The sequence below is a fragment of the Melanotaenia boesemani genome, chromosome 1 (assembly GCF_017639745.1).
Source record: "Melanotaenia boesemani isolate fMelBoe1 chromosome 1, fMelBoe1.pri, whole genome shotgun sequence".
Taxonomy (NCBI): domain Eukaryota; kingdom Metazoa; phylum Chordata; class Actinopteri; order Atheriniformes; family Melanotaeniidae; genus Melanotaenia; species Melanotaenia boesemani.
The window spans coordinates 40,048,834-40,063,506 of record NC_055682.1 but is presented as its reverse complement, the minus strand read 5'-3'; positions in this window follow the sequence as shown (position 1 = coordinate 40,063,506).

Here is a 14,673-nt window from a genome sequence, read left to right as displayed (position 1 = left end):
TAATACTGAGATAAAGAGACACAGTCAGATGAAAAAAGAAGAGGTTAGAGTTAGATGAAAAGGGGAGTTATGGTAAGACACAGAGTTACAGTCAGATAACAAAGAAGAGTTACAGTCAGATGAAAAAGAACAGTTACAGTGAGAGAAAAAAGCAGAGTTAGAGTTAGATGAAAAGGGGAGTTACAGTCAAAGTAATAATAGTTGGAGTTAGATGAAAAGGGGAGTGACGGTTGGAGTAAAAACCAGAGTTAGGGTTAGATGAAAAGGGGAGTAATGCTGAGATGAAGAGACACAGACAGATGAAAAAGAAGAGTTACAGAGAGAGTAAAAAGCACAGTTAGAGTTAGATGAAAAGGGGAGTCACAGTCAGAGTAAAAAGTAGTTGGAGTTAGATGAAAAGGGGAGTTACGGTCAGAGTAAAAAGTAGTTGGAGTTAGATGTAAATCGGAGTTACACTGTAAAAAGTAGTTGGAGTTAGATGAAAAGGGGAATAATATTCAAATAAAAAGTCACGATCAGATGAAAAAGAAGAGCTACAGTCAGAGTAAAAAGCAGAGTTAGAGTTAGATGAAAAGGGGAGTCATGGTCAGAGGAAGAATTACAGTCAGATGAAAAAGAAGAGTTACAGAGAGAGTAAAAAGCAGAGTTAGATGAAAAGAGGAGTAATACTGAGATAAAGAGACACAGTCAGATGAAAAAGAAGACTTAGTCAGATGAAAAAGAAGAGTTACAGTCAGAGTAAAAAGCAGAGGCAGAGTTAGATGAAAAGGGAAGTAATGTTGAGATAAAGAGACACAGACATATGGAAAAGGAGAGTTACAGAGAGACCAAAAAGCAGAGTTAGAGTTAGATGAAAAGGGGAGTAATATTCAAATAAAGAGTCACAGTCAGTTGAAAAAGAAGAGCTACATTTAGAGTAAAAAGCAGAGTTAGACTTCGATGAAAAATTGAGTTACAGTCAGAGTAAAAAGTAATTGGAGTTAAATGAAAAGGGGAGTAATGTTCAGATAGTCACAGTCAGATGAAAAAAAAGAGTTACAGTCAGAGTAAAAAGTAGAGTTAGAGTTAGATGAAAAGGGGTGTTATGGTAAGACACAGAGTTACAGTCAGATAACAAAGAAGAGACACAGTCAGATGAAAAAGGGGGGTTGGAATTAGAAGAAAAGGGGAGTAATGTTCAAATAAAGAGTCACAGTCAAATGAAAAAGAGGAGCTACAGTCAGAAAAAAAAGCAGAGTTAGAGTTAGATGAACAGGGGAGTTACAGTCAGAGGAAAAAACGTAGTTTCAATTTAGATTAAAGGAGAGTTATTGTCAGATAAAAAAGGAGGGTTGGAGTTAGAATAAAATGAGAGTTATGGTCAGATCGAGAGTTACAGTCAGATGAAAAAGAACAGTTACAGTCAGAGCAAAAAGCAGAGTTAGAGTTACATGAAAAGATGAGTAATGTTTAGATAAAGAGTCACAGTCAGATGATAAAGAAGAGTTACAGTCAGATGAAAAAGCAGAGTTAGAGTTAGATGAAAAAGGGAGTTACATTCAGATAAAAAAGTAGTTGGAGTTAGATTAAAAGGAGAGGTATCGTCAGATGAAGAGTTACAGTCAGATGAAAAAGAAGACTTACAGTCAGATGAAAAAGGAGGGTTGGAGTTAGATAAAAAGGGGAGTAATGTTCAAATAAAGAGTTACAGTCAGATGAAAAAGAAGAATTACAGTCAGTTGAAAAAGAAGAGTTACAGTCACATATAAAAGAAGAGTTAATGTCAAGAGTGAAAAGGAGGGTTGGACTTAGATGAAGAGGGGACTGAGTCAGAAAAAAAAGTAGTTGGAGTTAGATTAAAAGGAGAGTTATGGTCAGAAGAAGAGTTACAGTCAGACGAAAAAGAAGAGTTACAGTCAGATGAAAAAGAAGAGTTACAGTCAAGAGTGAAAAGGAGGGTTGGAGTTAGATGAAAAGGGGAGTAATGTTCAACTAAACAGTCACAGTTAGATGAAAAAGAAGAGTCACAGTCAGAGGAAAAAGAGTTACAGTCAGATGAAAAAGAAGAGTTACAGTCAAGAGTGAAAAGGAGGGTTGGAGTTAGATGAAAAGGGGAGTAATGTTCAACTAAAGAGTCACAGTCAGATGAAATAGAAGGGTTATAGTCAGATGAAAAAGAAGAGTCACAGTCAGCGGAAAATGAAGAGTTAAAGTCAGATGAAAAAGAAGAGTCACAGTCAGCGGAAAATGAAGAGTTAAAGTCAGATGAAAAAGAAGAGTTACAGTCAGATGAAAAAAACAGAGGTAGAGTTAGATGAAAAGGGGAGTTACAGTCAGAGAAAAAAGTAGTTGGACTTACATTAAAAGGAGAGTTATCGTCAGATGAAGAGTTACAGTGAGATGCAAAAGAAAAGTTACAGTCAGATGAAAAAGACGAGTCACAGTCAGATGACAAACAAGAGTTACAATCAGATGAAAAGGAAGAGTTACAGTCAGTAAAAAGCAGAGTTAGAGTTACATGAAAAGTGGAATTACAGTCAGAGAAAAAAGTAATTGGAGTTAGATCAAAAAGGAGAGTTATGGTCAGATGAAGAGTTACAGTCAGATGAAAAAGGAGGGTTGGAGTTAGATGAATAGGGGAGTGATGTTCAAATAAAGTGTCACAGGCAGATGAAAAGAGTTAAAATCAGATTGAAAAGAAGAGTTACAGTCAGATGAAAAAGAAGTTACAGTCAGATGAAAAAGAAGAGTTACAGTCAGATGATAACGAAAAGTTACAGTCAGAGTAAAATGCAGACACAGAGTTAGATGAAAAGGGGAGTTACAGTCAGAGAAAAAAAGTAATTACAGTTAGATTAAAAGGAGAGTTATCATCAGATGAAGAGTCACAGTCAGATGAAAAAGAAGAGTTATAGTCAGAGTAAAAATGAGGGTTGGAGTTAGAAGAAAAGGGGAGTAATGTTTCAATAAAGAGTCACAGTCAGCTGAAAAAGAAGAGTTACAATCAGATGAAAAAGGAGACTCATGGTAAGATGAAGAGTTACAGTCAGATGAAAAAGAAGAGTCACAGTCAGATGAAAAAGAAGAGTTACAGTCGGAGTGAAAAGGAGGGTTGGAGTTTGTTGAAACGGGGAGTAATGTTCAAATAAAGAGTCACAGTCAGATGAAAAAGAAGAGTTACAGTCAGATGAAAATGAAGAGTTACAGCCAGAGTAAAAAGGAGGGTTGGAGTTAGATGAAAAGGGGAGTAATGTTCAACTAAAGAGTCACAGTCAGAGGAAAATGAAGAGTTACAGTCAGAGCAAAAAGCAGAGTTAGAGTTAGATGGAAAGGTGAGTAATGTTTAGATAAAGAGTCACAGTCAGATGAAAAAGAAGGGTTATAGTCAGATGAAAAAGAAGAGTCACAGTCAGACGAAAATGAAGAGTCACAGTCAGATGAAAAAGAAGAGTCACAGTCAGATGACAAACAAGAGTTACAATCAGATGAAAAAGAAGAGTTACAGTCAGATGAAAAAGAAGAGTTACAATCAGATTAAAAAGCAGAGTTAGAGTTAGAAGAACAGTGGAATTACAGTCAGAGAAAAAAGTAATTGGAGTTAGATTAAAAAGGAGAGTTATGGTCAAATGAAGAGTTACAGTCAGATGAAAAAGAAAAGTTACAGTCAGATGAAAAAGACGAGTCACAGTCAGATGACAAACAAGAGTTACAATCAGATGAAAAGGAAGAGTTACAGTCAGTAAAAAGCAGAGTTAGAGTTACATGAAAAGTGGAATTACAGTCAGAGAAAAAAGTAATTGGAGTTAGATTATAAAGGAGAGTTATGGTCAGATGAAGAGTTTCAGTCAGATGAAAAAGAAGAGTTACAGTCAGATGAAAAAGGAGGGTTGGAGTTAGATGAAAAGGGGAGTAATGTTCAAATAAAGAGTCACAGTCAGATGAAAAGAGTTAAAATCAGATGAAAAAGAAGAGTTACAGTCAGATGAAAAAGAAGAGTTACAGTCAGAGTAAAAAGAGTTACAGAGTAAAAAGAAGAGTTACAATCAGATGAAGAAGAAGAGTTATAGTCAGATGAAAAGGAAGAGTTACAGTGAGAGAAAAAAAACTAGTTGGAGTTACATTAAAAGGAGAGTTATCGTCAGATGACAAAGAGGAGTTACAGTCGGTGTAAAAAGCAGAGTTAGAGTTAGATGAAAAGGGGAGGAATTTTGAGATAAAAAGACACAGACAGATGAAAAAGGACAGTCACAGAGAGAGTAAGAAGCAGAGTTAGAGTTAGATGAAAAGGGGAGTAATATTCAAATAAAGAGTCACAGTCAGACGAACAAGAAGAGCTACAGTCAGAGTAAAAAGCCGAGTTAGAGTTAAAGCGAGAGTTAGAGTTTGATGAAAAGAGGAGTTACAGTCAGAGTAAAAAGTTGTTGGAGTTAGATAAAAAGGGGAGTTATGGTCAGATGAAGAGTTACAGTCAGAGTGAAAAGGAGGGTTGGAGTTAGATTAAAAGGAGAGTTATCGTCAGATGAAGAGTCACAGTCAGATGAAAAAGAAGAGTTGCAGTCAGAGTAAAAAGGAGGGTTGGAGTTAGATTAAATGGGGAGTAATGTTAAAAGAAATAGTCACAGTCAGATGAAAAAGAAGAGTCACAGTCAGATGAAAAAGAAGAGTTACAGTCACATGAAAAAGAAGAGTTACAGTCAGATAACGAAGAGTTACAGTTAGAGAAAAAAAGTAACTGGAGTTAGATTAAAAGGAGAGTTATCGTCAGATGACAAAGAGGAGTTAGAGTCAGTGTAAAAAGCAGAGTTAGAGTTAGATGAAAAGGGGAGTAATTTTGAGATAAAGATACACAGACAGATGAAAAAGGAGAGTCACACAGAGAGTAAGACGCAGAGTTAGAGTTAGATGAAAAGGGGAGTAATATTCAAATAAAGAGTTACAGTCAGATGAAAAAGCAGAGTTAGAGTTAGATGAAAAGGGGAGTTAGAGTCAAAGAAAAAGAAGATTTATAGTCATGTGAAAACAGAGTTACACACAGGTTAAAAGGGGAGTTTGAGTCAGAGTAAAAAAGAGTTACAGTCAGATGAAAAAGAAGAGTCACAGTCAGATGAAAAAGAAGAGTTACAATCAGATGAAAAAGAAGAGTTACAGTCAGATGAAAAAGAAGACTTACAATCAGAGTTGAAAGGAGAGTTAGAGCTAGATGAAAAGGGGAGTTACGGTTAGATGAAGAGATACAGTCAGATAAAAAAGAAGAATTACAGCCAGAGTAAAAAGGAGAGTTGGAGTTAGATGAAAAGGGGAGTTAGAGTCAAAGAAAAAGAAGATTTATAGTCATGTGAAAACAGAGTTACACACAGGTTAAAAGGGGAGTTTGAGTCAGAGTAAAAAAGAGTTACAGTCAGATGAAAAAGAAGAGTCACAGTCAGATGAAAAAGAAGAGTTACAATCAGATGAAAAAGAAGAGTTACAGTCAGATGAAAAAGAAGACTTACAATCAGAGTTGAAAGGAGAGTTAGAGCTAGATGAAAAGGGGAGTTACGGTTAGATGAAGAGATACAGTCAGATAAAAAAGAAGAATTACAGCCAGAGTAAAAAGGAGAGTTGGAGTTAGATGAAAAGGGGAGTACTGTTCAAATAAAGAGTCACAGTCAGATGAAAAAGATGAGTTACAGTCAGATGAAAAAGAAGAGTTACAGTCAGATGAAAAAGAAGAGTTACAGTCAGAGTAAAAAGGAGGGTTGGAGTTAGATGAAAAGGGGAGTAATGTTAAAAAAAATAGTCACAGTCAGATGAAAAAGAACAGTTATAGTCAGATGAAAAAGAAGAGTTACACTCAGAGTAAAAAGGAGGGTTGGAGTTAGATGAAAAGGGGAGTAACGTTCAAATAAAGAATTACAGTCAGATGAAAAAGAAGAATTACAGTCAGTTGAAAAAGAAGAGTTACAGTCACATATAAAAGAAGAGTTACAGTCAAGAGTGAAAAGGAGGGTTGGAGTTAGATTAAAAGGAGAGTTATCGTCAGATGAAGAGTCACAGTCAGATGAAAAAGAAGAGTTGCAGTCAGAGTAAAAAGGAGGGTTGGAGTTAGATTAAATGGGGAGTAATGTTAAAAGAAATTGTCACAGTCAGATGAAAAAGAAGAGTCACAGTCAGATGAAAAAGAAGAGTTACAGTCACATGAAAAAGAAGAGTTACAGTCAGATAACGAAGAGTTACAGTTAGAGAAAAAAAGTAACTGGAGTTAGATTAAAAGGAGAGTTATCGTCAGATGACAAAGAGGAGTTAGAGTCAGTGTAAAAAGCAGAGTTAGAGTTAGATGAAAAGGGGAGTAATTTTGAGATAAAGATACACAGACAGATGAAAAAGGAGAGTCACACAGAGAGTAAGACGCAGAGTTAGAGTTAGATGAAAAGGGGAGTAATATTCAAATAAAGAGTTACAGTCAGATGAAAAAGCAGAGTTAGAGTTAGATGAAAAGGGGAGTTAGAGTCAAAGAAAAAGAAGATTTATAGTCATGTGAAAACAGAGTTACACACAGGTTAAAAGGGGAGTTTGAGTCAGAGTAAAAAAGAGTTACAGTCAGATGAAAAAGAAGAGTCACAGTCAGATGAAAAAGAAGAGTTACAATCAGATGAAAAAGAAGAGTTACAGTCAGATGAAAAAGAAGACTTACAATCAGAGTTGAAAGGAGAGTTAGAGCTAGATGAAAAGGGGAGTTACGGTTAGATGAAGAGATACAGTCAGATAAAAAAGAAGAATTACAGCCAGAGTAAAAAGGAGAGTTGGAGTTAGATGAAAAGGGGAGTTAGAGTCAAAGAAAAAGAAGATTTATAGTCATGTGAAAACAGAGTTACACACAGGTTAAAAGGGGAGTTTGAGTCAGAGTAAAAAAGAGTTACAGTCAGATGAAAAAGAAGAGTCACAGTCAGATGAAAAAGAAGAGTTACAATCAGATGAAAAAGAAGAGTTACAGTCAGATGAAAAAGAAGACTTACAATCAGAGTTGAAAGGAGAGTTAGAGCTAGATGAAAAGGGGAGTTACGGTTAGATGAAGAGATACAGTCAGATAAAAAAGAAGAATTACAGCCAGAGTAAAAAGGAGAGTTGGAGTTAGATGAAAAGGGGAGTACTGTTCAAATAAAGAGTCACAGTCAGATGAAAAAGATGAGTTACAGTCAGATGAAAAAGAAGAGTTACAGTCAGATGAAAAAGAAGAGTTACAGTCAGAGTAAAAAGGAGGGTTGGAGTTAGATGAAAAGGGGAGTAATGTTAAAAAAAATAGTCACAGTCAGATGAAAAAGAACAGTTATAGTCAGATGAAAAAGAAGAGTTACACTCAGAGTAAAAAGGAGGGTTGGAGTTAGATGAAAAGGGGAGTAACGTTCAAATAAAGAATTACAGTCAGATGAAAAAGAAGAATTACAGTCAGTTGAAAAAGAAGAGTTACAGTCACATATAAAAGAAGAGTTACAGTCAAGAGTGAAAAGGAGGGTTGGACTTAGATGAAGATGGGAGTTAGTCAGAAAAAGAAGTAGTTGGAGTTAGATTAAAAGGAGAGTTATGGTCAGAAGAGTTACAGTCGGATGAAAAAGAACAGTTACAGTCAGAGTAAAAAGGAGGTTTGGAGTTAGATGAAAAGAGGAGTTACAGTCAAATGAAAAAGAAGATTTATAGTCAGGTGAAACCAGAGTTACACACAGGTTAAAAGGGGAGTTCGAGTCAGAGGAAAAGAGTTAGTCAGATGAAAAAGAAGAGTTAGAGTTGGATGAAAAGGGGAGTTATGTTGAGATAAAGAGACACAGACAGATGAAAAAAGAGAGTCACAGAGAGAGTAAAAAGCAGAGTTAGAGTTAGATGAAAAGGGGAGTAATATTCAAATAAAGAGTCACAGTCAGATGAAAAAGAAGAGCTACAGTCAGATGAAAAGGAAGAGTTACAGTCAGAGTAAAAGTAGTTGGAGTTAGATCAAAAAGGGAGTTATAGTCTGAGTAAAAAGTAGTTGGAGTTAGATGAACAGGGGAGTAATATTGAGATAAAGAGACACAGTCAGATGAAAAAGAAGAGTTAGAGTTAGATGAAAAGGGGAGTTATGGTAAGACACAGAGTTACAGTCAGATAACAAAGAACAGTTACAGTCAGATGAAAAAGAACAGTTACAGAGAGAGTAAAAAGCAGAGTTAGAGTTAGATGAAAAGAGGAGTTACAGTCAGAGTAAAAAGTAGTTGGAGTTAGATGAAAAGGGGAGTAATATTGAGATAAAGAGACACAGTCAGATGAAAAAGAAGAGTTACAGTGAGATGAAAAAGAAGAGTTACAGTGAGGGGAAAAAGCAGAGGTAGAGTTAGATGAAAAGGGGAGTCATGGTCAGAGGAAGAATTTCAATAAGATGAAAAAGAAGAGCTACAGTCTGAGTAAAAAGAAGAGTTAGACTTAGATAAAAAGTGGAGTAATATTGAGATAAAGGGACACAGTCAGATGAAAAAGAAGAGTTACAGTAAGAGTAAAAAGCAGAGTAAGAGTTAGATGAAAAGGGGAGTTACAGTCAGAATAAAAAGTAGTTGGAGTTAGATGAAAAAGGAGAGTTATGGTCAGATGAAGAGTTACAGTCAGATGAAAAGGAAGAGTTACAGTCAGATGAAAAGGCGAGTTACAGTAAGAGAAAAAAAATAGTTGGCGTTAGATGAAAAGGAGAGTTATGGTCAGACGAAGAGTTACAGTCAGAGAAAAAAAAATAGTTGGAGTTAGATTAAAAGGAGAGTTATGGTCAGATGAAGAAACACAGTCAGATGAAAAAGAAGAGTTACAGTCAGATGAAAAAGAAGAGTTACAGTCAGAGTGAAAAGTAGTTGGAGTTAGATTAAAAGGAGAGTTATGGCCAGATGAAGAGTTACAGTCACATGAAAAAGAAGAGTTACAGCCAGAGAAAAAAGCAGAGTTAGAGCCAGATGAAAAGGAGAGTAATGTTTAGATAGGGAGTCACAGTCAGATGAAAAAGAAGAGTTACAGTCAGATGAAAAAGCAGAGTTAGAGTTAGATGAAAAGGGGAGGTACAGTCAGAGAAAAAAAGTAGTTGGAGTTAGATTAAAAGGAGAGTTATCGTCAGATGAAAAAGAAGAGTTACAGTCAGACGAAAAAGAAGAGTTACAGTCAGATGAAAAAGAAGAGTTACAGCCAGAGTAAAAAGGAGGGTTGGAGTTAGATGAAAAGGGGAGTAATGTTCAAATAAAGAGTCACAGTCAGATGAAAAAGAAGAGTTACAATCAAATGAAAAAGAAGAGTTATAGTCAGATGAAAAGGAAGAGTTACAGTCTGAGAAAAAAGTAGTTGGATTTAGATTGAAAGGAGAGGTATCGTCAGATGAAGAGTTACAGTCAGATGAAAAAGAAGAGTTACAGTCAGATGAAAAAGAAGAGTTACAGTCAGAGTAAAAAGGAGGGTTGGAGTTAGATGAAAAGGGGAGTAATGTTAAAAAAAATAGTCACAGTCAGATGAAAAAGAAGAGTTACACTCAGAGTAAAAAGGAGGGTTGGAGTTAGATGAAAAGGGGAGTAACGTTCAAATAAAGAATTACAGTCAGATGAAAAAGAAGAATTACAGTCAGTTGAAAAAGAAGAGTTACAGTCACATATAAAAGAAGAGTTACAGTCAAGAGTGAAAAGGAGGGTTGGACTTAGATGAAGATGGGAGTTAGTCAGAAAAAGAAGTAGTTGGAGTTAGATTAAAAGGAGAGTTATGGTCAGAAGAGTTACAGTCGGATGAAAAAGAACAGTTACAGTCAGAGTAAAAAGGAGGTTTGGAGTTAGATGAAAAGAGGAGTTACAGTCAAACGAAAAAGAAGATTTATAGTCAGGTGAAACCAGAGTTACACACAGGTTAAAAGGGGAGTTCGAGTCAGAGTAAAAGAGTTAGTCAGATGAAAAAGAAGAGTTAGATGAAAAGGGGAGTAATGTTGAGATAAAGAGACACAGACAGATGAAAAAGGAGAGTCACAGAGAGAGTAAAAATCAGAGTTAGAGTTAGATGAAAAGGGGAGTAATATTCAAAGAAAGAGTCACAGTCAGATGAAAAAGAAGAGCTACAGCCAGAGTAAAAAGCAGAGTTAGAGTTAAAGCGAGAGTTAGAGTTAGATGAAAAGGAGAGTTACAGTCAGAGTAAAAAGTAGTTGGAGTTAGATTAAAAAAGGGAGTTATGGTCAGATGAAGAGTTACAGTCAGATGAAAAAGAAGAGTCACAATCAGATGAAAAAGAAGAGTTACAATCAGATGAAAAAGAAGTGTTACAGTCAGATGAATGAGAAGAGTTACAATCAGAGTTGAACAGAGAGTTAGAGCTAGATGAAAAGGGGAATTACGGTTAGATGAAGAGATACAGTCAGATAAAATAGAAGAATTACAGCCAGAGTAAAAAGGAGGGTGTGAGTTAGAAGAAAAGGGGAGTAATGTTAAAAAAAAAAAGTCAGAAGAGTTACAGCCAGATCAAAAGAGCATTACAATGAGATGAAAAAGAAGAGTTATAGACCAAAACAGGCCTCACGACAAAGTTCAGGGGGGCCACCCAGAGGCCGAGCTGACAAGAGGGTCAGTTCAGGAGGGCAACCTGGAGGTCGGACAGACCGGGGCAGAATCTCCGGTGGTCGACCTGGAGGTCGAGAAGACTTGGACCGGACCTCTGGAGGACGACCCGGCGGACGCGCAGACAACAGGGTTTCTGGCGGATGCGCAGGCTTGGACCGGAGCTCTGGTGGATGGGCAGGCTTGGACCGGTGCTCCTGACGGGCAGGCTGGATCACCGGAGGCTGAGCAGTCTGGATCGCAGTCTGGATCGCAGTCTGGATCGCAGTCTGGATCGCAGGCTGGATCTCCGGAGGCTGAGAAGGCTGGATCTCCGGAGGCTGGATCTCTGGAAGGCGGACTGACTGGGACTGACTTTCCGGAGGGCTCAACAGGCACCATAACACGACGAGCCCTGGAACCAGAGAACATAGCATAGTCAAATTGTCAACCTCAGGCAGCAAGGTTGGAGTGATCTCCTCAGCGCCGGGGACCAGAAGAGGAAGAGGCGCATCTTGACCAGGGACCACCTGAGGAACAGGGACCAGAAGAGGGAGAGGAGCGTCTTGACCAGGGACCTCCTCAGGAACAGGGATCAGAGGAGGGAGAGGAGCGTCTTGACCGGAGACCCCCTCAGGGACAGGAACAAGAAGAGAGGCGTCACATCCGTTGACCCCCTCAGGAACAGGGACCAGAAGAGAGGCGTCACATCCGTTGACCCCCTCAGGAACAGGGACCAGAAGAGAGGCGTCAAAACCGGGGACCCCCGGGCAGGAGACGGGCAGGACCTGGGCGCCAGCATAGTATGCCGAAGAGCTGGGCAGGACCTCGGAGCTGGCGTCAGACACTGAAGAACTGAAGTAGACCTGGGAGCTGGCGTGGGGTGCTGAGGCACTGGAGCTGGAGGCGACACTGGAGACGTGGGCCTGGGAGCCGGTGTGGGCTGCTGAGGCACTGGAGCTGGAGGCGACACTGGAGACGTGGGCCTGGGAGCCGGTGTGGGGTGCTGAGGCACTGGAGCTGGTAGCGACCCCGGAGACGTGGACGTCGGAGCTGGTGGCGGCACAGGAGACCAGGAGGATTTCCCCAAACACTGCGACTTCCTTCTCGAGCGTCTTCTCGGTTTAGATGGGTTTAGAGGAGTGCTCCAATGGACCCCCTCGGAGGTTGCATGAGGGGCGTCAAACAGGTCCCCGTTAATGGCTGCCAAATGAGTACACACAGGGGCATGCCATCTGGACCATCTGGGTGGAGGTGTCCTAAAAGCCAATCTGGTTCCCATGAAACACGACTGCTGGGAATAATCCAGTGGCTCTGGCTCTGGATCCAACCCACAGAGCCATCCCACCAGTTCACTGGAGGTAATGCTCATGGGAGGGCTCCGCTCCCTGCGCCTGGACGATCTCCTCCTCCGGGACCTTTTGGGAGGAAACTCGGGGAGCGGAGGATCTAGGTCCACACTGGTCGGAGAGCACTTAGCTGCCTCTCAGCTAAGATACTCAAACAAGGTCATCATACCGCCTGCTGGGTCCATTTCTGGTCAGATCCTACTGTCACGGACTGCGGTGGAGGTGAGGACCCAATTGCAGGCAGTCAGGGCAGGAGGCAGAACTCGGTGCAAGTAACAGAGTTTATTTTCAAAATGCAGGAAGAGGGAACCACACATGACAGGGGATAAACCATACAACATGTACCGCATATGACCACATAAGAGCATATACGAGGATCTGACCAGGAGTGACTGAAAACCAAGGACATATATACACGGAGGGAGTAATGGGGAACAGGTGAAGCGGATGAGTAATTAGACCATGTGGTCTAATGAGGAAGAAACAGAAACCCCAGAGCACACGAGGAAAAAACTAACAGAAACCAAAAACCCAAACCATGATCTCAAAGCAGAAACAAATGACAAAAACCAGAACCACAACCCAAAACTACAACCAGAAAATGATGAACATGACCCCCACACAGCCCATGATCGTGACAGTAATGTTCAAATAAAGAGTCACATTCAGATGAAAAAAAGAGTTACAGTCAGATGAATAAGAAGAATTTCAGTGAGAGTAAAAAGCAGAGTTAGAGTTAGATGAAAAGGGGAGTTACGGTCAAAAGAAAAAGAGGAGTTATATTCTGGTGAAAACAGAGTCATAGTCAGATATTAAAGAAGAGCTACAGTCAGATCAAAAGAGAATTACAGTGAGATGAAAAAGAAGAGTTATAGGCAGGTGAAAAGAGAGTTACAGTCAGGTGAAAACGAAAGATTACAGTCAGATCAAAAAGAAGAGTTACAATCAAAGTAAAAAGGAGAGTTAGAGTCAGATGAAAAGGGGGGTTGCAGTCAAACGAAAAAGAAGATTTATAGTCAAGTGAAAACAGAGTTACACACAGGTTAAAAAGGGAGTTACAGTCAGAGTAAAAAGTAGTTGGAGTTAGATGAAAAGGGGAGTTACGGTCAGGTGAAGATGAAAAAGAAGAGTTATATTCAAAGTAAAAAGGAGAATTAGAGTTAGATGAAAAGGAAGAGTTATAGTCAGGTGAAAATAGAGTTACAGTCAGGTGAAAACGAAAGATTACAGTCAGATCAAAAAGAAGAGTTCCAATCAAAGTAAAAAGGAGAGTTAGAGTCAGATGAAAAGGGGGGTTAAAGTCAAACGAAAAAGAAGATTTACAGTCAAGTGAAAACAGAGTTACACACAGGTTAAAAGGAGTAAAAAGTAGTTGGAGTTAGATGAAAAGGGGAGTTACAGTCAGATGAAGAGTTACAGTCAGATGAAAAAGAAGAGTTACATTCAAAGTAAAAAGGAGAGTTAGAGTTAGATGAAAAGGGGAGTAATGTTGAGATAAAGAGTCACAGTCAGATTAAAAAGAAGAGTAACAGTCAAATGAAAAAGAAGAGTTACAGTCAGATGAAGAAGGAGAGTTACAGTTAGAGTAAAAAGTAGTTAGAATTAGATGAAAAGAGGAATTACAGTCAAACGAAAAAGAAGATTTATAGTCAGGTGAAAACAGTTACACACAGGTGAAAAGGGGAGTTACAGTCAGATGAAGAGTGACACCCAGATGAAAAAGGAGAGTTACAGTTAGATGAAAAGGAAGAGTTATAGTCAGGTGAAAAGAGAGTTACAGTCAGGTGAAAAGGGAAGTTACAGTTAGATTAAAGGGATCAGTTACAGTCAGATGAAGAAAAAGAGTTACAATCAGAGTAAAATGCATGATAAGGGGAGTAATGTTCAGATAAAGAGTCAAAGTCAGATGAAAAAGAAAAGTTAGATTGAGTTGAAACAGGAGAGTTACAGTCAGATGAAAAGTTACACTCACATGAATAAGTATAAGGGCCCGTTTGAGACATTCAGAATTACCCTCTCACAGACACGTGAAATTTAATTCATTCACACATTATCCTGAAACCTCTCATATATCATACTGAAATCTTTCACACATTATAGTAAAACCTCTCATGCAGTATACTGAAACTGCCTCTTATATACTGTACTGAAATTTCCTCTCATATGCATACTGAAATGCTCTTATACACTATAGTGAAATGCTCTCACATACTATACTGAAATGCTTTCACATTCTGTACTGAAATGCTCTTATACACTATAGTGAAATGCTCTCACATACTATACTGAAATGCTCTCACATTCTGTACTGAAATGTTCTCATACACCATACTGAAAAGCTCTCACATACTATACTGAAATGCTCTGATACACTATACTGAAATGCTTTCACATACTATACTGCAATGCAGCTTCCTGTATCATCCTTGACTCAGTGTTTAATAAAGGAAGTTCTCAACCCTATGTCACTGTTTTCATTTGTCAGTGTTTAAGTCAGTGTTGAAGCATCATGCTTATGTAACTGAAATAGTAACTGTGTTGTTGTATTTATAACGTTACATTGAAATCTGTGGCCGGGACACAGACATTTTCAACTTGTCATCTTGTTTGCATGAAGCATAGCAGGTGTAGCTTCTGTTCAATGTCAGTGGGAATATTAAATTCTATTGATGTGGTCATGAGTTTATGATGACTAAGTGAAGCAGCTGGCTTCTTCAATACTATACTGGCCTCAGCAGCTACTATTAGACAGCAACCGGATAACTGACAGTAGCAAGTCTGAATGAGGACACGCT